Source organism: Cygnus atratus, chromosome 23 (assembly GCF_013377495.2).
Source record: "Cygnus atratus isolate AKBS03 ecotype Queensland, Australia chromosome 23, CAtr_DNAZoo_HiC_assembly, whole genome shotgun sequence".
NCBI lineage: Eukaryota > Metazoa > Chordata > Aves > Anseriformes > Anatidae > Cygnus > Cygnus atratus.
The window spans coordinates 5347904-5374705 of NC_066384.1; positions in this window are offsets into that span (position 1 = coordinate 5347904).

Below are 26802 nucleotides of genomic sequence, written 5' to 3' on the forward strand. Positions count from 1 at the left end.
TTAACATATTCCCCAGTGTTTTGTGATCATATAATGAAACTCCTATTACAAATCATCCATGACAGAGATATTCTTGCAGGAAAAAAAAAAAAAAGCCTTAGAAAGACTTCAGAGTGAGAAAGCAATACCGTATCAGCCAATTTAAACTGGCACGGTTCCACTGACAGCTTTTAATAGGGGTCCCCACAGGACAAACAAGTGGGGGGCAGGAAATCCATGCCCTTTCCCTTGTTAACAACCACTTGTGTGGCGCATGTTCTGTGCCATGGGATGGGAGAAGGGCTTTACACCGCTTCACCCTCACTGCATCAGCATCACAGCCTCCGTGTGTCTGAACAGAGTGACGCCCCATCATCCCAGCTAGGTCAGAAAATTGTACGCTGTTGGAGGTCCATTGAGGTCCTGCTGCTGGTGACAACCTTCTGCACTGCTGTAAAACATCACCGTGGCCCAGGCAGAGAGCTGCTTCTTTGGAGAGACAGTGGGTGATTAAAAAGGCTTGGGCATGAGCTCGAATTCTAACAGACACTGAGCTCCGAGTGCTCTCTGCAGGTGATGTGTAGAGCCTGGTGCAGCTCAGAGTCTTGAGTCAAGTCATGTTAACATAAAGGCAGCTATAACTAGCGTGGAACGAAACTCAGTTCAGTCGGAGTTGTTTTTCTCACGATTTGCTGTGATACCTCAAATTATGTCCATTTAATTTAGTTTTAATAAGAATGTTATTATAGGCTAAACAAATACCAGCTGATCACTGAAGAGGAGAATGTGCTGTATTGTATTAACTGTTCTGGAGAAGATAATTACCTATTATATTGTAAACCTCAAGCATGTTTTTAATAATCGTTGTTTAAATAACATAAACTGCCTTATTAAAAATTAACCTCCAAGAATCATAATTTACTATTGGAACAGTTGCACATTTGGAAGCCCTGAAGAGAGGAGTTGTGTCTAGTGGTGAAATCTGCAAGTTAAGGAGTCCTTGACGCGCTTTAAGGCTCTGCCACAGCCTCTGTGATCTGGGCAATCCGACTTTCTACAGCATCTAACCTAATATTATTCTTTTTTTTTTTTTTATAAGTATCATCATCGACCACGAGCAGAATAGACCGTAAACGTCACGATTCTGTTCTGAAGCTTTAGAAGATCAGACCAATATCTTTTAAAGCAAAGGTACCTTGTGAACAGCAAAAATAGGTTTGGGAAGGGTAGACAGCTCTACCTGGTCCGGCCTCACCTCGAGTACTGTGTGCAGTTCTGGGCACCACAGTACAAGAAGGACATTAAACTGTTGGAGAGTGTCCAGAGGAGGGCGACGAAGATGGTGAAGGGCCTAGAGGGGAAGACGTATGAGGAGTGGCTGAGGGCACTGGGCCTGTTCAGCCTGGACAAGAGGACGCTGACAGGGGACCTCATCGCGGTCTACAACTTCCTCACGAGGGGGAGTGGAGAGGCAGGTGACCTATTCTCCGTAATCACCAGTGATAGGACCCGCGGGAATGGTGTTAAGCTGAGGCGGGGGAAGTTTAGGCTGGACATCAGGAAGAGGTTCTTCACCGAGAGGGTGGTCGCACACTGGAACAGGCTCCCCAGGGACGTAGTCACTGCACCAAGCCTGTATGAATTTAAGAAGAGATTGGACTGTGCACTTAGTCACATGGCCTAAACTTTGGGCAGACCTGTGCGGTGCCAGGAGTTGGACTTGATGATCCTTATGGGTCCCTTCCAACTCGGGATATTCTATGATTCTATGATTCTATGATACCTTTAGTGCCCCCCACCTTGAGGCAGACAGAATAGAGGAAGACTCTGTCCCATGAGGAATTAACGGTATTAAAGCTGAGGCGAAGGACAGTGACATCTGCAGTCATTTGAAGGCGTGGAGTGGTCTTTGAGATTTTTCATCTCTGGAAGCTGGAGCTCCGACCTACCCAGTGGTTGTTAACCTTGCCGTGTCAAGACTCTCAAAGGAAACTCAAGCGATTTCCTTCTTTCTTATTTTGCCCCCACTGCACTGCAGAGTATAATTCTCTGAGATAAGCACAAAAATCCTGGTCCACTCTAAAACAAGATACTCACAATCACTCTTGGAAAGAGCTTTACCTCCTCCTCCAAATGCAAAGGCTGCTTTTCAGGGGGTTGTCCCGAGTCCTTTAAACTTCATTTTCCAAACATTACTGTGGTAGATAAAGCACCTCCTTAACAAGAGCACTGCCTGGGGCATTGCTCCCTCAGATCCAAAGCCCCTAGGTTTGATAAAAAAGCCCCAGCTCCACGAGGAAGATGTAACCCGCTGACTTCCCCAGCAGGACGCATGTTCGGCACGAGGCAAACATGTCAGCAGTCACCGAACTATGGCTGTTCCTGCCTCGTGCGAGGCTGTCCCGCCCCAAGCAAATGTTCCCTGATTATTTTTAATGAAAAACAAGTCTGCATCAAAGCTAAAATTATATTGTCAGCAGTTAATTATCACTTGTCAAACAGAGCACATGCCGCATTATGGATTTCGTTCTCATGTAGTTTTGTGGAACTGCATTCCTTAGCGTTGAGTGAGCGAGCCTCTTTTTGTCAAGAGATGTATATTGTTTGAACTGCTCTCGCTGGATCCCGGTATTTAAATGAGCTTTTGATTTCCTGGAAGATGACAGGTTCAGTGTTTTTAAAGTGGCTCATTTGGAGATCAGACAGCACAATAGTGAATATATCCTAATGATCATTTACATTGTACTCTCACACTGATAGAACACTTTTTCTTCTAAGGTATTTCATGAATTATTTGTACCTGTGGGTCTACTACTGGATATACCGAAGTATTACTTGAATGGCTCTATGAAAGTGTTTTTGGTATACCTGAGGTATCTTCCATTTCTTCCACTTACGCAAAAAAATCATCTGAACATTTCAGCATGCTGGTTCTTTTGCAAATTCATTTTAAATCCTTCAAAATTGAACCAGCCTGGGAATTTGGATGTTCCTTTGGACACTTAGCATTTGCTAAATAGCCCTTCTCTACACTCTGGAAAAAAAAAGTGAATCTGCGAGGCTGCTGAGAGAACAATTTCTCTTCCCCAGGAGAGGGTGGCCTATTTACCCCATCACCGGCTGAGCACCTCGGTGTCTCCTTGCTGATGGATTTGTCAGAATCTCTTAGGAAGGAACACCGATCATTATCTCAGCACAGGAGACGGTGCAGTTTATGAGACAGCAGCCTACATTAAGGCCATTTCCCCACCAGCAGAGCCAGAGCCTGCCCATTTTGCAGGTTAATCCAAATTTCTGCTAAAGCATCCACTCTGCAGTGGGCCAGAGGCCGTGACACTTCTGCAGAACTCTCATCTGTGGAATTCATGGCCACGCATCCCCTGTAATCCCAACATCCTTGATGCCTCTTACCGAGAGGGCAACTGGTGCCATGAGCTTTGCAGCACCTGACGATGCCCCGCAGAGCCAGGCCACCACATGGCATCAGGCTGTGGCAGAAGAAACAAATAAAACATTGCACTGCTATATTACAGACCATGAAAATTGCCCTCATCCTGCCAGGATGTACCCAATGGAAGACATTTCCTCTTTCTTTTTGGCAGCCTTTATTTCTTTCTGGTCCACAGTTTCCTTTGTCCGATTAGGGCTGTAAATGCAGTCGTTTAAATGAAGGATTCATGCAGCTTGCATCTGCTAAGTATCTTCCCATTAACCAGATGACACTCCTGCTTTGCATAAGGTAAGAACTCCTTTATCTGGCATGATTAAAGGAAGCGGCACTTTCAAGATGTACCTATAAATTCTTGCATTCATTTAAGTCACAAACAGCGTTAGCACAATGGACAGATTGTGTCTAAGGCTGGGAAAATAAAACTGCCACATGATATTGATTTAAGTGTCATCCAACCATCCACACAGTTCAAAAACCAGAGTATATCTGTGTTAGCACAGCCATCAATAAATACAAGAATTAAGGAGATGGTGTGAAGGAGAGGAGAAAGAACAGTTGACAACGTCAGAGACTTAAATCCATTATCTTTTGGCCTGGGGAAAGGAAAATAACCATGCAGTCCAGTCTGCCTTGATTTATGAAGCAGCCCAAACCCATGCCTCTTTCACAGACTTGTTCGTTCCATCTTTATCTTCTCAAGCAGAAGATCGAGTGGCACACCAGCACACCGAGAGCGAGCCCAGCCGTGCACCTGGCGCCGGCAGGCAGGGGCTGCTCTGTGCCGCATGCACTAAGCCACAAACACACCGCTCAGCAGCCCGCTGCCAACAGCAGCGAGGCCACACAATCGGAGTTAATGCTCTGAAGAAACAGATTGTGAGGTTTTGCTTGGCCAAATGGAGGAATAAAGACAAAAAGAAGGGTGTAGCTCTCAGTGGTGGCAGCTCAGACACCGTTTGGTGCTTAATTTAAGCCTGCACCACCCGCTAAGTGAAGAATTTCCTCCTAACATCTAAACTAAATCTCCCTCTTTTAATTTAAAACCATTCCCCCTTGTCCTATCACTATCTACCTGAGCAAAAAGTTGCCCTCTATCTTTTTTACAAGCCCCCTTTAAGTACTGAAAAGCTGCAGTGAGGTCAGACCCGGAGAGCCCAGAGCTGGCCATACGCTTGCACTACCAACTAACGAGAGCCTCGAGCAGCACCACGCACATCGTGGCTGTCCTCCAGCCTGGGAGCCCAGCTCTGGTGTCTGTTCACAGGCAGCTCATTTAGGATGCAATTCCTGTTTGAGAGAACTTTCCACCCAGACTGACGCTGTCCACATTTACACAAGGACAAAGTGGGAAGAAAGACACAAAAGAGAATTAAAAGCGCCGAGCTCCAAGTAGCATTCTCTTATTTCACAACTCCATATCAATGCCACTACCTCTAATTTTCTGTATTGGGCTATAAATTCCCTTAATGCAGAATGAGATTCTAGTAATTTTGATTAATTTCAAATATTGTTTTTTTCAGGTGAATGCAAAAGGTTCTACAGGGTTGTTTTTTCATGTGTTTTTTGTGCTTTTTTTTTTTTTTTTTAGCTTTCCCTAGAATGATTTCAGGAAAATTATCTCTCTACAGAAACATCCTTTATTTAACCAAAAAAGGAGGGGGGGAGCATTACGGGATCAGCCGCAATGGTTATTACAGAGAGATAATGTGAGCGGAGCCATTTAGCCAATTTACTTTTTAACTAAGGGTTACACTGAACAGTTTCATCGCGCAGCCCTGGGAGATGCTCGCTGCACCAACCACACACCTCCCCACCTGCTCTCTCGCAGATGCTGGCACGGAGGTTTTTTCCAGTCTCTTGTTCCAGCTAAAGTAAAGCCCTCTAAGAACAGCCACTCGTTATGTCAAGTGAAAGGCTCTATTTGAAAAACAGCGGAGTGCTAGAATTAAAAATACTGCAATTGCTTTCTAGTCTCTGAGAAGTGAGCCGTGCCCTGTGCTGCAGTCCCAACGTTAGAGATGCTTTTCTCCGAACATGGATGGAAATTTCACAAAATTGCCTTTGAGAAGATGCAAGAATAGTGGATTTCACCCCCAGGGAACTCAAGTTAGCAAAATATGTGTGATGCTTTGCACTTCCACTACCGCTCTTCATCAAAGGATCTCAAAGCACTTTCCAAACGCTAACAGACTGAGCTCCACAGCTTTGTATCTTCTGGAAGTTTGCAATATACCAATTGCAGCCATTTTTTTTTCATGAAGTGTTTAACACTGCTGTGATTCTGTTCCCCTGGGATGTCACTTTCATTCTGCTCCAAGAAGGTTGAGGAAGGGTGAAACGGGCTCCTGCAGATTGCTCAAGGACCTTCCCAACACTCAGAAAGAAACTTCACAGTTTTGCATTGCCTCTAATGCAAATGGGATCGCAGGCGACGTAAAATCCACTGCCAAGGACAGGCCTGATACAATGTGCTGCTTCGAAGAGCTCAGAAAAGCTGCCCCAGGATGTGCTGGGGCTGCACACTCCGCTCTGAGAGCCTGGACCGCTCGTTTCCCACATCAGGAGGAAGCACATCCAGAGAAGCGGTGGTTTCTCTGAGCTGATGCGAACAGCCCTGGAGGTGAAAGCCGCGTGGTTTGTACCGTGGGGTCAAGACTCACCATTTCGAAGCAGGGAGCTGAGGAAGGGTGCTCATCCCATGGAACTGCAGCACCCCAACTATCTTTGGTTTTCCATACAGCCAGCCTGAGGTTTGACTTCAGTGGTTCTCTCCTCATCATGCGGAAGGACCCCTAGAGCTCACCCTTTGAGCTGAATGCCTGATACTGTCCTTGCCTTATGATTCTGCATTAAGAGTATTTTTTGTCTCATTTTACAGGTTTGGGAATAGCAACAGAGGACATGGAGTCCTAGAGAATCAGACTTCTGTGTATTTGGGTATAATCTCTTCCCCACATCTCTGCAAGACGTTTTTTCAATTGTAAACAAAATGCTTAGAAAGCATAAAAATTCCACAGGACTGAACCAAGCCAGGGCACCAACCATCACCGATTTCATTTTGGCTGCTGATAAACTCTGACCTCATTTCTCATCTTGAAAGTTGCAGTAATCCACTCTGGAAGCCAAATCTTCCACTGGTGTCGGACACCGAAATCAAAGGCACTCTGCTGATTTACACCAGCTGAAATTGTGCTTTGCAGGAACCCACAACAGACGTTAGGTAATTGCCCTGAGAAGTGAATCAAAGCGATGCCTTTTTTTTTTTTTCTTTTTGCTGACAAGTTTAAAATCACGCTTTTCATGTATGAAATGAAAGATTTGTATAATTGCTCATCCTTTGAACTCCAGTTTATTAAAACTGTGACATGCGCATTAAAATGAGATTATGTATAAAGGGAGGAGAAATGCATGGTAAGTAATTGCCACATAATGCGGTGACTTGGGAAGAGAAAGCAGGAACGTTTGTCGGCAGTGCTGATGAACAGGCTAGCCACCGTTGGGATAAAGTTTCTCTACGGGGCAAAGAGGAAGAAAGAAGTGTAAGTTCTTTACCGTCAGATTCCCATAACCTCCCCTGGACAATGCTGTCTCTGCAAAAGAAGCCAGAGCCCAGGCCTGGCCCCCCATTCCTGGGGACATTCAGTCCCGTTGGTCCATGGTTGTGAGACCACAACAACATCACAAGCTTCTGCACAGAGCTGAAAGCAGCAGGGAACCTAAGAAACTTCAGCGTCACTGACACAAATTGAGGCGCAGATGAAACCTGCCAAGGCAGCTTTCAGACTGATTCATATGGGGTAGCTTAACCCCACTGCCACCTTTTACGCTCACCTCTATTTTTGGAAGAAAAGGGTTCAGGAAGAGGGAAAGGGGAACGCCTGCAAGCTGCCTGTGTCACTTGGACCACTTCAGAGAGAAGTTACATGAAACTGGATTATTTCTGGCTGCCACACCACAGGCTCTAGAAGTAACCTTCATTGCCGAAAATCCCTGAAGCTCTGAGGGAGCGTAGCAGGGAAGGTTTATTCCCCGCGTGTGCTGTTCTGCATGCATTCCCCCATGCCTCCACCGCTGGCCTGAAGCCAGAGGCGGAGTATCAACTAGAAGGACTTTTGATCTGACCCAGTATTTTGATTTTTGACCATCTGAGGAGCTAAAAACCACTATAATTTACAGCTTCCAGCCGCCTTCCATGGCTGTGATAACGGCACTAGTTTATATCCGTTACACTCATTTGGAATCCGGTTCCAGAATAGCGAGGAGCTGTATTTGTTCACGCTGTGACTTTGCTGGCCTACCACCAGGAACTTCTAAGTTGAAATTCCTATCAAAACCAATGGAAAAAAAAAACAGCTTTAAAGCAGTCGAGAGAGCACCTTCTGAGAGATGCAAATGTTGTTTATGTGCTAACGGACTGGTGGAACATACAAATTGCATCGGCTGTATCCTGAAGGCAGGACGGAATACAAAGAGGCTGAAGAGACTGACAAGTCACCCCCTCCTTCGACTCCTTCACCCCTAGGGAGATCCACAGCCTTTTTTTCTACCTGAATAGTAACTAGTGAAATCCAGCTGTTGAGGCACCACATGGAGCCCTGAAACAACCATTTGGCCTCCTAAAAACACAGGCAGACAGCCACACCGGGCACCGAGAGGTGAGTCCAGCGGAGGGCCACAAAGATGATACGGGGCCTGGAGCATCTTCCCTATGAGGAAAGGCCGAGAGACCTGGGCCTGTTCAGCCTTGAGAAGAGAAGACTGAGAGGGGATCTTATTAATGTTTACAAATACCTTAAGTGTGGGAGACAGAGGGATTATTAATGCCAGTTTTCTAGTGTCCCTTTAGAGGCAATGGAGAGCCTCTAAACTCTTTAAGAGGCCGACTCTTGCTTCTCAGAGACCATACTTTGTTTTCCCCACTGCTTCCACAATGCTCCCATGGCTCGCCGGGCCCAGCTGCTCAGGACACATACGGCCGCTGCCGGTGGTGGCGTCGATAAATCTGTCTTTGTACCTCCATCACAGGCCCTCAGGCTTGGGTTCTTACACAGGAACTCAATCCCACGTCACCCAGCCACGCAGCTGCTTACACACGAGCTGATTAGAAGTAAAAAGACAAAAGGAAAACTCGGTGCAAGAAAAAAAAGAAAACTGACAGGGTTATTTGAGATTTGTCTTCTTTCCTGAAGTGACTGTCAGTGTTAAGAACACTTTGACAATGGCTGCGAAGTATCAGATGGGGACAGGGGTGGCTGCTGCTCAGGATAGAGTCATTCAAATAGATTCAGGCCATTTCTCCTGTCATCCTAATTATTGCCATAATAGAATGGGATGCAGGGAGAAAAAGGGGGAAAAAAAGCCTAAACTGACAAGCCCTTTCTTTCAGTTCTAAGCCCCTCAAAATCCTAGCTCTCTGGATTTACATGTTTTATTAACAGGATGTCCCACAAAACGGAACAAAAGTATTAACCAGCCGGGATAAATCCTTGCTCTGAGATGGCTGTGATGAGGCCCCTGCGTTCCCTGTGTGCCCCCCCCGAGAGGTGACCCCACGTACTCCTGCAGGAGCCGGGGACACAAAACCCCCTGCGAGTGGCAGGTCAGCTTGCAGCCGTTCAGCACGGTCACTGCTGCCGTGGCCACCCAGACATCTGTGGGTCTCCTCGTCTGCAGTAAGGACTGAAAGAGGCAGCGAGAAGCTGGACGGCTGCTCTGGGATGTCTCTGCCCAGACAGGGTGAAGTGTTAAGGACAGCAAGCGGGGGTGCTGATGCAGACTGCAGGCTCTGTATCCCCACTTTTCCCAGCCACGGACACCGGCATGGAACGAAATCCCTGCTGGATTTAATCCCAAGCGAGTTGTAGCTGTTCCCATGGGAAGGAGAGGGTGAAAGGTGGACGTCAGATGTCCACAAGCAAGGCCAGCCTGTGAGCATGGGGCACTGCGATGCCCTGCCAGCATGCCCTGTGCAGCAGGGCCACAGTCCCACGTGGGCCCGCGAGGCCTTATCTCAACATACGTAACAAGGACTGGGTTGCAACAGAAGTGTAAAATAGTCACGAAAGCATCATTATCCCAGAGAAAGGAAGGGAGACTCAATGAAATGCAGTTTCACAGGCCATGAAATTGTCCTTTCCGATTCCTTTCAATACAGTAACCCGATCATGCAAGGTACACAGCAATATCGCAAAGGCCCGAAGGTACAAAGCTAAAGCTTTCCTAAGCGGAGGCAGAATAAACAAGACTGCTTTAAGAGCGGGGTGTGTTTGTCTGTCTGTCTGTCTGTGTAAAGGCAAGAGGTAGTACAAACAGTTCCCAGAACAATAATCCTCCCAAGAGTCAAAAACATTTCGCACAAAGATGAAAGACATCTGAGAGGTACAGAGTTCAAACATTGCAGCAGATGGCAAATTAATTGAATTGGGCTCCTTCCTAAAAGGAATGTGTATCCACGTCCACGTGTGTGTGTACTCTGTGGGTGTCTCGGTGCCCCCCTGCCTGTGCTACAACTCTCGCTGGGCACATTGTCCTGCCAGCAGAGCCCAGCCAAAGCCACTTGGTCCCGTGGAAGCACGCCCATTCAATACATGGGCTTTACTTTTCTTCAAGCAAAAGGTGGGATGAAGAGTGCACAGGGCTGTTATCTAGCTGCCCTGCCTCATGACGTGCCACTTGAGAGGGCCCACAGCTTATTTATGTACATATAAATACATACATACACCCCGAGTTGCAGTAAACAAGCAGGTGGCCCTTGTTGTACATCTGCATGCTGCAGTACCCCTAAGGAAACTGGTGACAAACCTCAGAACTGAACCCTCGGCTCACCTCAAACTGGCCTCCACCACAGGGCAAGCTGTACCTGTAGGGCCAGAGTGCCACGCAGTAACATGGTGCACAGAAATCCTGAGAAGGAAACAGCAGTGTTTGCCAAAGAACCATTTTATGTAGCCTTCCTGCTATCAGAGCCTCAGCTGAATTTGTGTTTAGCTTTTAATTTGCATCCTGACTTCACTACTCACTTTGCTCCATGTGTATATTGGCAAAGCTCCTACAATGCAGTTATTAAACTCTGATACATGTAGGTGTATAATTGCAGAGAGGATTTTTTTAATAATGTATTTTGATCCATCTACAAATATAGAACATAATTATCTGCAATTATCGCATGCTTATTTAAATAAGTGTATATTGTTCCCCTGCCCGCTGCAGAACATGAGCTTCCTATTCACGGCACAGCTACAGTGACGCTAGGTTCACAACTGGGCTCTCCACACCACCCAGTACAGAAGGACATTTCTGCACCATGTGAGCGGCAAAGGGAACGTGCATGCATGGGTTAAATCTAGAGGGGGGACATCTTCAAGCCATTGTGTTAATGTGAAGATGAACAAAATAAAAGCAAACTTGCAGATTGTCAAGGACAGAGCTCTTGTCAGATCCTGTATGAGAAGGGATGCTTAGGTAAGAGACCAAAACATAAGCACGTAAATAGATTGCAAAATACAATACGGCTTAATTTTCAGTTAGGTTGCCAAACTTGCTGGGTAACCCAGAGAACTACACAGATTATCAATTATGGATAACAAAAATATCTGGTTGGTATTTTTCCCCTGGTCAGATCTACTACAGATCAATTTTCACTTTCAAATTCCTTCTGTTTAACTTCACTCTGTTTGCCCTCCCATTCTGCCTAGATGATGAGTTTCCAGAAAGCAGGATGCTTTCCTTACTATGAGTAGTCTGAAGACAACAAATATTGACTCCTAGACGCTACCTTTCAGCTACTAGGGATGTGGAGGCAGAAGGGACAGTAGCATCAGCTTAACAACAAGAGCCACAGATGAATTTCCAGCTGATGCTAACACAGATGATCTCCGGGGTTGATGAAGGCTGACCTGCCGTATTGTCCTAGTGTAAATGTCTGTCTGGCATACTGGAGCCTGGCTTAAGCATAGGAGGGGTAAATTTATGCTCACACCTGCCAGTGCTCTGGGTTTCCTTGGATCCATTCACCCTCCTGAACTCCATTACCTGTCCAGCCCCGTTTACATCTGTGATTATTGTTCCCCTGGTGTACACAGAGGGGAGGCAGCTCTGTCCCAGCTCTGACCAGGTCATGGTATGAAACTGAAGTCTGACAATCACTTTAAGCTCGTTTCATTCTGCACCAAAAGCAAAAACTTTTTTCTTTCTTTTCTTGTTCCTCAGCTGGCCTGTTCCCTGCTTGGCAGCCCTGGAGTGCTGGTCTTTCGTTAGCTCTACACAGAGGGAAAGCTGGGAACCCCAGGGAACAGCAAGCAAGACCCATCACTTCAGGGCAATTCGGATCGGCTCAACTCACTTGCTAAATCCTAACCCCAGCAGCCGAGCACTGATTCAACGGGAACTCCTCTAGGAGAGACTAGAATTTGGTCTCTTCTGTGTGAAACACCACCAGGACATTGTCTTGCAGCTGCTTAATTACAGAGGAAAAAATCTACTTCTGTTGGCACCCAAATCCTCCCACCAGTACGTACTGGCCACCTGTCACCCAACATCACACGGAAGGTTGGGGACAGCCCAGCCCTGCCACTTCCCAAAATCTCTGGTTCAGAGCACCTCTGTCGGACGGCTTCGGTGCTGCCATCCTCATCTGGCAACTCCAGCCACACCTCACAATTTCCCAGTATGAAGTTTATCCTTCGTTACAGTACTGATTGATCAAAGATATAAAACCTTTGTGTGTTTCAGTGTCTCACTAAAGAGCCCTCTGTTGTTATCCTCTCAGAATGAATAGAGCTCATAAAACAATTGACATACATGCGCAATGTGTTTGCTGTGCCATGTTTTACTTTACTCTTCAGGAATTGATGTCATTTATCAATCATATTCCACCAAGCAGAAGAACGTGCCTGTACAAACTGTCTTGCGTAAAAGTGGCATCTTCACAAGCAAAAAAGCATGTGGAAGGGAAAGCAGAAGGAGAACATACTAAAATATGTTCTAAACCTTTTAAAATCTATTTTCGAGTAGCTTCACAATGTGGCATCATTTCCACATTTATCCAACAAACACGTGAACTGCTCCCTTCACTGTGGATTCTAACTCCCATTGGGTTGAAATATTGACAGTCTGGTGCATTTGAATAGCAACCCTATCCAGAGCTGGATGTGAAGGTGATTATTTGAAATACAACTGACCGTGACATCCATATGACAACCAGGTGTAAGCACTGAATGACTGGAGGCGGACTCTGTAGGAGGCCCATCACGGCATTTGCATTTGGTAGGGAAAGAAAGATCATTTTGTCCTTGCAACAATTTACTGTTTCTTTGTTATCTTTCTGAATGTCGCCTCCATCAAATAACGCATATTCTGTCCATCAATCTTATATATGTATACATTTCGCATTTCATTCTTGTTGCTGCTGTTATTTGAGAGATTTTCTTCTTCTTCAACCCTTCTGCCCTGAACATGGAATATAAAAAAAAAAGCTTTGTAATTTTCCATGTTTTTTTGTATAAATTGTTCTAAGAAGCAAAATCGTCGTTATTATGTCTGAATTTTCTTGGTGTTTTTTTTTTCTTTTTTTCTTTTTTTAAGAAAAGATCTCTAACAATAGCAGTGAGGAGGGAGAGGGGATGAAATTACTTTTCTCTGTGAAGTGGCTTTGGAATTTTAACATGATGATGTTCTAGGAGAAAAGCTTAAAGGATCAGATCAAATGAATTTTGCCATCAGAATAAGAGATCTGTCTTCAGGTGGGGAAAAAATATTTTAATTTGACAGAGGGCTTCAAGGGACTTTGACAGAATTCATTTTGCCAGCAGATATGATCTATGTATTAGACAAAAACACATTTCGTCATGAGAACACTGTTAGCTATTTGACATAACGTATTTTGGACACAGCTGGGAATTGGTGGAAGTGACAGTCATTTTCTTGTCAATGAAGCACTGAATTATTGTTTCCGCTTAGAAAGACCCCAGTCTCCTGCTCAGACGTGGGAAACAGTAACAGCGCAGCCCTTTTGGACAGGGATGAACATTACAAGCCCCCAGACCTTTCTGCCCCCATTGGCTCTGTACACCACCACCGTCACTGCACTGCGGGCATCTGCCGGGGGGCGCTGGGGAGATGTATGCAGAGAGGGCTAAGACCTGCCTCAGCCCCTTCCTTAAAATGAAGGACACCCGTAAATGCCACGTCTTCCCCGGGGATGGCGGACACATCACTTCACTCTGGTGCCAGACAAGGCACAGACGTGGACAGCAGGGAGTGGGGCTGCTCCCTCCCAAGCAACTTCAGGAGTTTGTCCAGGGGTCATTTCATGCCCAGTACGAAGCCAGCCCTGGAGGACAGAGATGCAGATGGAGGACTGCCCACCTCTGGGCCCCCTGGGGGTACAGCACCTCACGGCTCCCCTGGCCTCTCTCAGTCCCTCCAGGCATCACTGGAAATCAGTGGCAAAATTTCAGCTGGGGGGAAAGAGCCCTTGTGTTTGGGACGGCCTCCAGCCTCCTGCTCGGTGCAGGTACCGCATGAGCAGGGGCTTGAACCACGTCAGGCTGAGGTGGGAACTGAGTTCACCAGTTACTGAGTGCTTACCTCCGGCGATTGAAGCACGCACTGCAACAACTTGCCAAAGTGCAAATGACAAAGCAGCTCCGTTTCGGCCTCAGGTTTTCTGGGTGGAACAGCCTGGGCAGCTCGTGTTGGGTAAGGGATTGGCCCTCGGCAGCCCAGGAGGAAGGAGGTGCCTGCTCCCAAGGAGCTCTCTGCTCCCTTTTATGTGGAAACTTCCACTCACTCAGCCAAATCAGTTCCAGGCAGGTTTCTGCCTGTTCTCCATTTCTGCATTACAGCTACCTCCCGCTAAAATACGTGCTGAATTGTTAGGGAGGAGATGGGGGGGTCAGCACTCCTGTGCTTTCAACAAATGTTGGCTATTACAGGAACCTGAGATGAAAATTCCCCTTTCAGCCGTATCCATCCCTCAGTATAGCCCTCGCTATACCTCCCTGTGCACTTGGCTGATGTTTTCTTTGTTATTTTTCTCCGGTTTCTTTTTTTTCTGTCTCTCATTTTTGTTTTCTTCTTTTTTCTCTCTCTTTTTGTGCTTTAAAGAGCTCATCGAGTTCATCCTGTGCTTCTGCTTCGATTTCATTTGGAGAGGGAATGATAGAAGCGTAGGTTCATTTGCTGAATCTTTTTAATAAACTTCTCTTTGGTTAGAGGAATGCGAGTGATAAATCACAGCCTCCATTGTTGTGGCTTCTGACAGTACTGTGGAAATATTTTTAAACAAAGGAACCAAAAAATTACATATTTATCTAATGAATAAATCACCCTTTGTGTATAAACAGACTAGGCAGGTCTTCACCATGGCAATGTGTGAATATTTACAGCATCTGGGCCACCGAACAGCAATCTAATCAGTGAATCCTTATGTACAGGTTCCCCAAAGCAGGAATTTCAAAATAGAGAATATCTCAAATGAAAATTCCATGGCATCACTGCAACTTCATGATCCTTCATGCATTTGAACAAGGCTGGTTTTTGACAAAGCAAGATCTCCGGCATGTTCAAACTTCCAAGCTGAGCTGTTTGAGGATGCGGCCCTGAGCACTACTAGAGTTTTGTGAAAAGCCCCTGGCAGCGAATCAATGGCAGAACTGAAGGACACCTCACAAATAAAGTAACCCAGAAATGGGAAATCAATGGCTGCGAACCCTGAGGACATCAGGGGTGGTGGGACGTTCTTCTATGACCAGGAGCAGAGGCAGCCTCCGACAATCTCCAGGTAAGCAAAGCTCTCCTGCAGGGAACAAAGATCTGCTGCCAGTGCTGATCCCATACAGCTCCAAAAAGTCCACGGGCACCAAGGTGAGGATGTAGCAACGAAGAAATGCAGATGGACTCCAGCGGGGGTATCTAGCCCAGGGCTGGAGGAACATCTGAAGTGGAAGAACTGGTGGAAATTTGACATGCTGGAAGCTGAAGTGTGCTTCTGAGAGTTGCTGAATGCTTTCATCTCCTTGTCAGGCTGGGTTTTCACATGCAGTAAAATCAGAATTGTTCCATCCCACAGGGCAATGCAGATTTACTTCAGCTCAATCCCACCTGTAAGCAACATGTGTTCATCTTGGAGGAGGAGGAATTCAACATCATTGACAAACGGCGCCTTGGAGAAGCAAAGGCAAAAGTCAAGAGGAGCTCCATTGACTGGTGTGGTTTCAACTGCTTAATAAAGAGGGCTGCCGTTGGAGACAGAAAAACTAATGCAAATTTAATTTCCTCGCTTGTCAGTAGTGAAGCAAGAAGAGAAAAGAGGTTGGCAAGGACTGAAGGAGGCTTAGGAGCGAAGGGTGAAGCACCAGCCCCCTCGTCTTCAGAAGATTAGCTTGGCAGTTGGGCATCTGTTCAGCCTCGATGAAAGGGAGAGCTTGGGATCAATGTGTGTCCCATTATGCTGCCGAATTTCAATGCAGAAAATGCGTGAAATATGAAGTGAAAGTTCAAGCAACTGAGTGAGCCTTTTGAATGTATGTTGGGCAATAATTAGCTAATTAACAGTCTTTTGCTTGGCTCCAGTGGAATTTGTAATCAATTTCATATGGAATGTGCCGAAATGAACCCGTAATGGGATTCTAAACACCCACCATCACTTGTTAGCCACAGAAGAGTGTGCCTGTGAAAGTCAATGTGCTTTCAGCAGCAAGGACCAGATTTTCAAGCAGCATGAATTGGCAAGGCTCTATTTACACCACCCAGCCACCTGTAACTCACTGGAGGTGCAAGGAGGGAGGAGAGGGGCTCTTCAGGTGGCTTGCAGCACTGCTGCCTCCAGGCCAGAAGAACATCTCCCCTGAGACTGGCAAACTCCAGCAGCCCAGGCACATTCGGTGAGGAAGGACTGGCCCAGCCTTGCTGCAGGTGAGAGCCATCAGTCCCTGGCTTTGTAAGCAATGCCTTTGGGGATGTTGCTACTGCTGCAGCCATCTGATTAATTAAAAAGAAAAAACAAAAGACAGTAACTTAATTCAGAGGCACGACAGCTTTAGCAAGAGTCTTATTATTTGTCTATTTTTTTAATTTAGTTCTTAGAGCAACCCTTCATTTTCATATTAATGTGGCAGGATAACTTTCCCGTGCCATCATGCCACTGGGACCACCGTAATTAATGTATCTAATGTGAAAGTTTAAGGTTCATTAGGTTCGGAATTTAGGCGGGCTTTTAATCAAGCATGTTCTAGCAAATCATTAAAAGCTAAACACAATTTGTAAAATACCACAGTGCTGCTTAGCTGTAAGTTTCCTTGGGGCAGAGTAGGTGGGCCTGAGAAACACTTTGCACCTCTGAGACCTCCTGTCAAATCAACCAGGACAGCGGCAGACAACACAAACTGATCTCCTCCTTCGGCAGGGAATAGCGGGAGCTGGGACAGGGTCGATTTTCCTAATAATAGTGGCAATTAAGAGGACAGCTGAGTTAAAGTCAATTGTGGTAATGATGATATTCTCTCCCTGCCATTGACATGTCACTCCTCTGAGGAGAAGCAGGTCCTACGCAGTCAGGCCATCACACGCTGTTAATTATTGTACAGCAGCGCATCTGAGACCCATGTCAGCTCAGGTCCATGCTGTGAGAGGTGCCGGGCATTCACAAACATCCTTGCATCAAGGAGTTTCCGATCTAAACAGGCCAAAGAGGCTGAGGAAGGATTGCTGTCCTCACTTACACACTGGGAACAAAGCACACAGCAGCTTCCAGGAGTGGGCAGGGACAGCATGATGCCCTCAGCAAGATTAGGATGTTATTAGGCCAAAGATTTTGGATTGTTTTTCAAATAGAAATGACTGAAATCCACACAATTGATTTAGGAACAGATGTTCTAGTTGAGTTTGGTCCTGAAGTGACACCTCTGAAGAAAGGCTATGATAGGAAACAAACACACAGCTCCCAAAATACCCTACACCAGGACAGTAATAATACCAAAGACCCAAACTGGGGTCTGCGACTGTGAGGAGCCCTCTCTTCCTGAAAAATTCAGAGGCATGCGTGAAACCTTTAGTAGAGTACTGATAACGCCAGTAAAAAAGATTTCCATAAACCTCCCAATCCCAATTATCTCTTCCTTTTGTTCTCTACATTGTTTTATTTAAGCTTCCTTTTAAGCTTATAACGTTTTCTTCTTTTTCTCTTGTCCTTCTTTTTCTTTTCTCTTTCCTTTAAATAAAAAAGCACTTGGCAAGCAGGATTTCCCAAGCTTCAGCGGTTTCAACTGCATTCCAAGTAATAATCTTAAGAACACAACGTGACTGAGACAGCTCAGCTGGGCAATAGCAAGAACAAAAGAAATGTTAGAAAGTGAGTGTCAATCAATTGCAAGCTTCACTAATTAACTTGGGGTTACCTATTCCTATTCATTCTCTGAGTGATCATGGAGGCTCTAGCCCTCTCTTCACAACCTTCTTACTGGGATCTAAAGTGAATGGAAAGAGGGGGGCTATCCTGGCTATGGGGAGGGTGCCAGGAGCAGAAGAGGTAGAGAACGTTAATTAAGGTCCTCTAAATGCTAAAGGTGAGAGGAAGGCAAAGCAGGTTCTGATCTCAGGAGCTAACAAAAATGCAACATGTCCTTCTGTCTTCAGCTCAAGAAGGCACTTACTACTGTAATTGCCAAGAACCTGGTGAGAACCAGCCTCTGGTGCACCATCCGCCTGTCCTCCCAGGCTCAACAGTGCTCCAAGTGCTGCAATTTCAGCATACGTGCCTATGCAGGAAGTGTTCTGCAACTTCTGCAAACCTGCCTGCTTGTTTCTGCAAGCCTACCTGATGACCTCAGTGCCTGATTTCTGTCCTGACTTCTTGTAACTGTCTCCGATCCTGTGCTGAGATTCCTCAGGCACTCTCTGCTGGCAGATGTTGGGTTTCACTCAAGTAGGTTTTGCAACATTTGATCTTCATTTTATCAAGTTGCTTTATTCTTCCCTGTCTCCTGCACATATTGTCATCCATCTGCTGAAACCTGGTTCGTTTGGATTAGATTGCAAGTTAAACTCTAAATCTGATTACATCAGTCCCTTTTGCCACTAGAATTTCTGGGATGATTAAACAGACACAACAGATAACCTCTTCTTGCACCAGACACTTTTACTTTTAATGCTTAATATCAGCATTTGGTTTTCTAAGCAAGGTGATTGTAATGGGTGGGTAATGCTTAACATCAGCATTTGCTTTTATAAACAGGGTAATTTTAATGAGATGTGTTTTCATTCTCCACCTACATCGCCTCATCTTTCAACAGAAGAGTGAAAAAAAAAGAAATAAAAAGCAAACTTTTTAGCATAATCTACTTATAAGGAAAAGTCTTTTTTTCTTTTTTAACTCAGTGCTCCCTGAGCTTCTAAACCCAGACCTTCCCAATACCTCCTACCAGCCCTGCCAACCTCCTATGACTTTTTGATGTATTTCAGAGGTGCCCACCTCCGAAGCAAACATATTTGTCCCTGGTTTGGTTGGAAGTTAGGTCTCTAGGGGGCTGGGCACCCAGATGACACTGATTCTGTATCCGATTTGATTTGTCTTCTGAAAGCCACAGTCCTGTCGGGTGCTCCTGTAACATCCCAAAAAGCTGCACAGTGACGAAGCCCCAATTTAGAAGTAAGGGCATCTGAATTAATTACATTCTGCATGTGGGTTCCACCCCTGCTAGCAGGACACTGACTGCCTGTGCACGTGGCTCTAACCACTTATGACCGCAAAGCAAAGCCATAAAGATGGTTTATCTGACTATTTTGCATTGCATTTGCAAGGAACTAGGAATGCACTAAGAGTTACTGGAAGTCAGGCAAAGAGCAGTAACTTCTACCTGATGAAACTTTCAGGATCGTGTTTACTCAATCTCTGTGATCACGCTACAGCCTTAGGAGAGTGTAAAAGCAACCGTATACATTTTTGGAGCTTAATACTTCTGGAAATGGTATTATGTACAACTACATAATAAAATTGCATGTTTTTCCCCAAAAGTTCACAGCCCGAGTTATTTTCACAGCTTCTTTTTTATTTTTCCCTAATTTAAATCGCCATCAAATCTCAGCTTTGCACAGGGTGCCATCACCAGTGTCAGTACAGATTCCTTCCTCAGTCGGAAATTATACAATACACAGCTCCTTCTCCCCAGAGCACACGCAGCACCTTGTTAAAAAAGTGAATTATAGAGAATGATTTACAGTGAACTTTCACCATTTTTGACACTATATTGAGCATTTGTTCTTTGATGTGTACTTTAGTACTAAGGAAATACTTTCTTTGCCTTTTTAACAGCCTGTGTAGCATTTCCAAGGACTTTTTGCACTATGAAATAGGGGAAAACTCTTTAAACCTTGACAATCTTCTTTTGATTAGTTTCATTGCCTCAATATTTCTGAAAGATAGCAGATTTCTGGAAGGCCAGGATCTGATTCATTATAGGGCACAGATCAGACAGTAGGAATGATGTCATCTGTCCTGCCACAATGGTTGTTCTGTCTCCAATTGCACAATATCAACCTAACTAATAATAAAACACTTTCTCTTCCTATAACACCGTGCATACTTAAAACTGGAGCTCTTCCCAGTCAGCCCAGAAAGGCAGATGAAAACACACAATGCTGGGAGCAGCGGAGAGAAAGACTTATGAATCTGAAGGTTATTTCTCTGCTCTCCTGTGGGACAAGACTAAAAGCCTGAATCAGAAAGAATAAAGCCCTAAAGAAACACCTTTAAAAACATCTGACCCAGAGCAGCTACTTATTTTGTGGAGTTGCTTGCTCCTTGCTGACACACTGGTCAGGAATGCGGCTGGAGCTCCCCACGGTCTGTGTGATCTAATGTAACGGATAATAGCAGGCAGGACAGAAAGGGTGTCCCAGAAGCAAGGGGCAGCGCAGGAGAGCATCTAATGATCTCATCTATTCAGCTCCGCAGCCTGGCACAAATGTGCCTGCTTTAAGTGACTTTCCACTGTTCATTATCTGTTGTCTCTGTCTGGGAGGGAGAGCTACTTACAACAAAGTGCTTACAAAGGCGCTGGGCCTGAAAGATGTGCCGTGCCGCTGGCTCTGACTGCCAGAGGACAGGCTGAAGGCACCTTCCCCACCTTCTACACCAAGCTCTAAGGGACACGGCCCTGAAGACGGACGGTGATGTTACCACAAACCTGACTTCTCCCCTGAACTCATTTCTTTGAGCTGTCCAGCCCCAATGGCAGGCTAATCTGGGACCTGACCTATTGAGATATTACAGCTCCCACCAAACAAATACTAAAGCGAAACCACATACGAAAATGGTCTTGCTGAAAATAAAAGAAGTTAGAGAGCTTCGGTCTCCAGCACCAAACCTCTAAGTGCAAAGACAGCTCTCCTGTGGGAATCCAGACACCTGGAAACCGTTCACAAATGTCAAAGACTGGAGCTGGATTCGGTGTCCCTGTTGGCTCATGGAACGACTTCTCCTCCTCCACACTGCATGTATTCCCTCCAGTTTTCCAGGTCTAGTTCTGCAAGCAAAACTCTTCAGATTTGGAAGTGGAAAGGAAGATCAGTTCTATCTCTTTTCCCTCTCCATTGCTACATTTTACTACAGAATTCCATATTTCGGTTTCTTTTAGCTGGCTTTTAGCTAGCTTCCCTACTTAAACAAATATAGACTGAGCATTATTTTCCTGTAGGGGTTATGAAATGCTTTATAAAATATAAATTGTCATGTACAATGGCATGTGTCTTATGCAATTCAAATGCTTTCTACCCTCCTGGGCATAATTACTGGGAAGAATGTAAAAAGGTTCCTTGAAACCATGAAACAGTTTACATCCCAAGTCCCTCCTGGTGCAAATGAAAGCAATTTTATTACCGTTTCAGTTCTGATAAACACAGAGCAAATCAGGCATCAATCAGCAAAAGCTTTGTTCATCTATGAGATGATTCCAGGAGTGACACTACCTTGGCAACGAGCCCCTGGGCGGCAGAAAGGAACTCGAGTTACCTATCCAGCTCCTGGCACAGGAGCAGGCTCACTGCACACCTCGCAACCTGACTTCAGTCTCCTGTCCCTCCTTTGCTTCTAAGTGGCATTGATTGGCAAAGCGAGCCGGGCTCCTCTGAGTTCATTCCTTCTGATTAGTTTAGATCACCCTGGGGTTGGCAAGCACAAAATCTGACAAGCAAAACCTGCAGCCATTTACTTAAGTCTAGTGGAGATTCCAAGTGCAGATACATCCCAGTGGCTTCGTATTAATCCTGCCAGTTCTGAGTTGATGAACACCGAGCTGAAGGACCTTCCAGGGCAAGTTCATAGCTTCGGGAGAGTTACAGCAAGGAGAGGTGTCCTCTCGGGTGAAATCACAAGCAGCGTGTGATTTGATCAAGGGGCGGCAGTTTTGAGTAGCAGTCTGACAGTCAAAGGACCAATCTGACACCAAAATAGAAAAACCCTGCCAAAAGGCATTTGTTGTTCATTAGTTGTTTTCATTTTTTCATTTTCTCATATTTTTTTTTCAGCTGGGCCATTTCACTACTCTGAGTCACCAAGGACAGAAGCAAGTGGAGGGCCCAAGGTGTGGGAGAGAGAAAGCCGAAGCTGCTCTTGGACTGCATCAGCAATGCAGAGCCTGAGGCCCATAAAAGCTGGGTTAATGCAGATCGGGACAGGCTGGGACCTGGTCTTACCCTCTTTTCGTCTTTTGTTCCACCCTACCCTTTGTCCTGTGAACAGCGCCAGTCAGAAACACTCCCTTTTATCAACGTCCTCTCTTATCACATTCCCTCTTCTCACCACCATCTGTCATGATGAACCTCTGCTGTGATACTTTTGTATTAGCAAGGTACATGGGCTCTTCTCTTCGAGGCTTTTATAGTTCCACAGTGTGTGAGAATAGCCACAAGGACACACAGTAACCAAATGAGCAGCTCTCCTGAAGTATCAACATAGCATTTCCAAAAGAAAATGTGTATTTTGTCATTCAAAATAATTAACTTCTCAAATTCCCATCCACAGTCTTCTTTAATCCTTCTTATACCTATTTTGCTGATTATTCTGAACCGGTTTGATTTTGGTCCTACCTAGTAAAAAACAAACACGTCTGGAAATCCTGAAAGCTGCTGTTACGCAGAGCTGTGAGTGTACTGAGATCCGTGCTCTGCACTTTCTCTTGCCACAGTCCAACCTGCAGATCCAGACATGAAGACTTTGAGGACAGAAACGAGGTTATCACTGTCCAGGCATCCATGAAAGCAACCAGATGAGGACATGGAGCTGACAATAAACAAGTGTTAAGTGAGCAGCCCCGAGAAGGAATAATTATTTATGAAAAGTCCTGCATTTGTTATGATCTTTGTCTCATCTCCGTCTTACCTTCAGCAATGCTGCCATTGATAAACCCTCTTTCCAGGATGTTCCAGCTATTTTTTAATGTGGTTTGTGTTTGCTGTAAATTTGAGCTCTTCAGGTCTCTCCAAACACCCAGTTCTGTCAATCCAAGAGGCAGATGTTTGTTGCACAAGGTGTCTTTAGTATCGGTGTGTTATTTCCAGCTTTCTTCAGCAATATTTCCTACTCCATTTTTTGAAAATCCCTTCAGTCATTTAAAACTTAGGACCATTTTTCTCTCCTTATCAAGTTACTCACTTTAACCTCTTTAGTGCACTTCTGTGAAGCAGGTCATAACTTATCCAGGCTTTATATCTCCTCTCTGTGAAGCTGTGCTTGTATTTACAACCAGTGGGTCAAAAATGACAGCTTAAAATGTTGTTCTTCTTAGCTGACTAACCTGACAGCCATGATGATTTGCTGGAGGCTGTGGTGAAACTCAGAACAAGGCATCCAAATTTGACAGGGAGGAGGGAGAGCACATCCAGCAGAGACGCACAGAGCATCTGTGCTGGAAACACAGAGGGGCTGAGGGGACCAGCTCACGGGGAAATGGCTGGAAGTGGAACTGACTCAACCCCGTTTTCCTTACAGTATCACAGAGCAGCCAGCCCCAGTACAGAGTCTGTAGTTTACAGCAGGACTAAGGAGCACAGTCCCGAAAACTTTCACTGGGAATTATTCCCCTACATTTTTTTTTGTTTGTTTGAAAGCTTTAGATAAAATTTTACTTGAGCTACAAGATTTTGCAAACAGAAGCTCCCAGCGAGGGGAATTACAGCTACAGCTGACTCAGATCATTTTAATAACACGTTGTTAAAGCTGAGGGGCCAGACCGAGACACTGTGAGAAAGGAAAGAAAAGCACAGGTTTCCAGCAACCAGAGTAACCCAGACAATGCATAACAAAGATCAGTCCTCAGCTTAAGATGGAAGGGAAGCAAGGACTATTGCTGCCTAATAGCAAATACCCCAGACAGTGAGCGATCTGCTCCCTGTAAGCGTGCCATCTCTGCACCTGAAGGACTAGAGGTCTACTCTCATCCTCTTATGCATGCGTGTATCATTAATATAGGGGCCCCTCACCACAGGAAGGACATGGAGGTGCTCGAGAGAGTCCAGAGAAGGGCAACGAAGCTGGTGAGGGGTCTGGAGAACAAGGCTTATGAGGAGCGGCTGAGGGAGCTGGGGTTGTTCAGCCTGGAGAAGAGGAGGCTCAGGGGAGACCCTATCGCTCTCTACAGTTACCTTAAAGGAGGCTGTAGCGAGGTGAGGGTTGGTCTATTCTCCCACGTGCCTGGTGATAGGATGAGGGGGAATGGGCTAAAGTTGTGTCAGGGGAGTTTTAGGTTGGATATTAGGAAAAAATTATTTACCGAAAGGGCTGTTAGGCATTGGGATGGGCTGCCCAGGGAAGTGGTTGAGTCACCATCCCTGGAGGTCTTTAAAAGACGTTTAGATGTAGAGCCTAGTGATATGGTGTAGTGGAGGACTTGTTAGTGTTAGGTCAGAGGTTGGAGTAGGGGATCTTGAAGGTCTCTTCCAACCTAGATGACTCTGTGATTCTGTGATTCTGTAGTAACTGCTGCCAGTTGCCCGCAGCGCACAGACTCACTGCCCGCAGAGCCCCGGTGCCGCAGCGCAGCTCCCTGCCTCTCGCCGTGCAGCCCCGACTCCGCGCGGCGCCCCACGCTCTGCTCTCCACGCCGAGCTTGCAGCCAGGACGTGTCAGGTGTTCGAATGCTCTCGGATGGGGCTGTCTCCGCCTGACAATTCGTAATTGAGTTTGGCCATCTGGGTTTATTTCAGGTCTACCCGGCAGTTTTGTTACTCTTCTAAGTGTCCTCAGGTTCAACGGTCCAATGTGGATTTAAATGAAACAGATTTACATTATCAAAGCCTACAGATCAATCAATCCCTCTCCATGGTGATTTGTGGCTCCTCTATAGATATGCCTGTCTGACAAAGACCGTGGGGTTAACTACATATTTTTACAAGATTACATCTTTCTTTTGGTGGAGTGGTCTCAACCACCCCTTGGTTCAGAGCACAGATCATTCTTTTCAGCTTCTTTGTCATTTTTTAGCTTGATGTATAAAGAGTTCTGATAGCCCCTGCAAACTTGCCATTACAGTAGGCTGCCCATGAATCTGTTCAATGACTCTGTGCATCTAGTGAATTTTGCTGACATTTTTCCCCCTCTTGCTTTAGATGATTGGCACTGCAGTGATATATTTTGGAAATGCACACAAGCGGAGCAGATTTTCAAGCCTGACTGGAAAATCTACATTCTCCAAGTAGGAATTTTTTGCTTTATTTTACTTTATCTTGTAATATATCACAACTAACATGAAGAATTTCTCCTGTAGAACTTTAATCTGGAAGACAGCTTAAATAAGAATATATACCTACTAAACACTGCAAGAATATTCTCTTCTAGATGAGTGATGAAAAATAAAAAAAGTACAGATTAATGATGGGCTCAGCAATCAATAAAAGTGGTCCCTCGGAGACCAAATTATTAAAGGTCTTTTAGGATATAAGGATATTAAATTATTTCACAACATCTTGTCCTACATTCAAATGCATCATGTGGCCAACCTTTTACAAAACTCTTTGAGTGGAAAAAGAAATGAAAGAAATGTGACCTTTGTCTGAGTTTTCCTGTGTCCAGCTGCACGGAAGCCCCAACCAGGCTCCCTAAAACCCACAAATCCTGCACAAAGCACCACTGTTCGTGCCCGGACCAAGCACACGCTGGGTGCCTGATGCATCCAGGACATGTCTGATTCACTGAGCACGTGCTGATTGCCTTCACGATTTTCCACCCGAAATGTGGAAGCATTGCTTTGATCACTTCATATGTGATCACAACGACAAGCTGGCAGGAGTGAGAGTGCACAGCTATTTCTACAGTAGTAGCTGTAGAGCAGAAATATCTTATCTACATTTGTTCCAACAAAAGGCATCTTCCATTAATCCTTTTGCTGCAAATGTTCCTCTTTCACCCCTTTTCCTCAGAGGTAAACGTTTGTACACAGCCAGGAGGTCTCCAGCTCACCACACGTGAGCTGGCTGAACGCTGGGCTGTGCAGTTTAAGTGAGCTGTGTGGGCTCCTGTCATCAGCAGAGAGCCCAGCACCTCCAGAAGGGCAACTCTCCTCCACCTAAGGTGTGCATCTCTCTCTCAGAGACCTGTGATTACACACTGGACAACACACCTAACACTGAAAGAGCTGAAGCCCAGTAAGAAATGTTACGCTCTGATTACAGACTAATGAATATTGTCATCCCACACCCCTGCTGACCACATGCCGTGTTAGTACATATTATATTCCCATTTCCCCCTTGTTGAAAGAAAAAAAATAATAATTCTTCCACCCTCTATCTTTCTTCACACCCTGTCAATGTAATCTTAAGATTGCTGGAGATGAGGTGGTTTAGAATTTATTCTTGCTGCATATGAACCACATCTAGCACGCGATACAATCAACTAAGTTGAACTTCATAGGAACAGTAATATAAACAAGGATTACAATGACAAAAAGATACATGGAAGAATAAAGTATTGCATTGTCCTAATATCTCCTGGCCAGGAAGATCTTATCTACAATGATTGCTGCTTGTGCAGTGATCAAATATGGAAGGTGACTGTTTGACCTCTCTGCTCTTACTATCTTAATTCCCTTCTTTACTCAATATTAAGTCAGCTGTCCAGATCCATTTCTTGCAAGCAGGTATCCAGGTATCTGCTTATAAGAAAGTATCCCCTAAAACTCCTCCAGCTTGCAGCAACCCCCTATGAACATGAAGCTGTAATATTCACCCTGAGGCCTCTGCTCCACCTTGTAGCCATGCTGGCTGGGTCTGAGGCTGCGTTATACTCATGCAAAGCAGTACTGCCATCCTGGACTGGGGCCAGTAGCTTCAGTTTTGCTCCAGGGGAGAATGGAGTTGGGTGAGAGCAAACTGAATTTGACAAA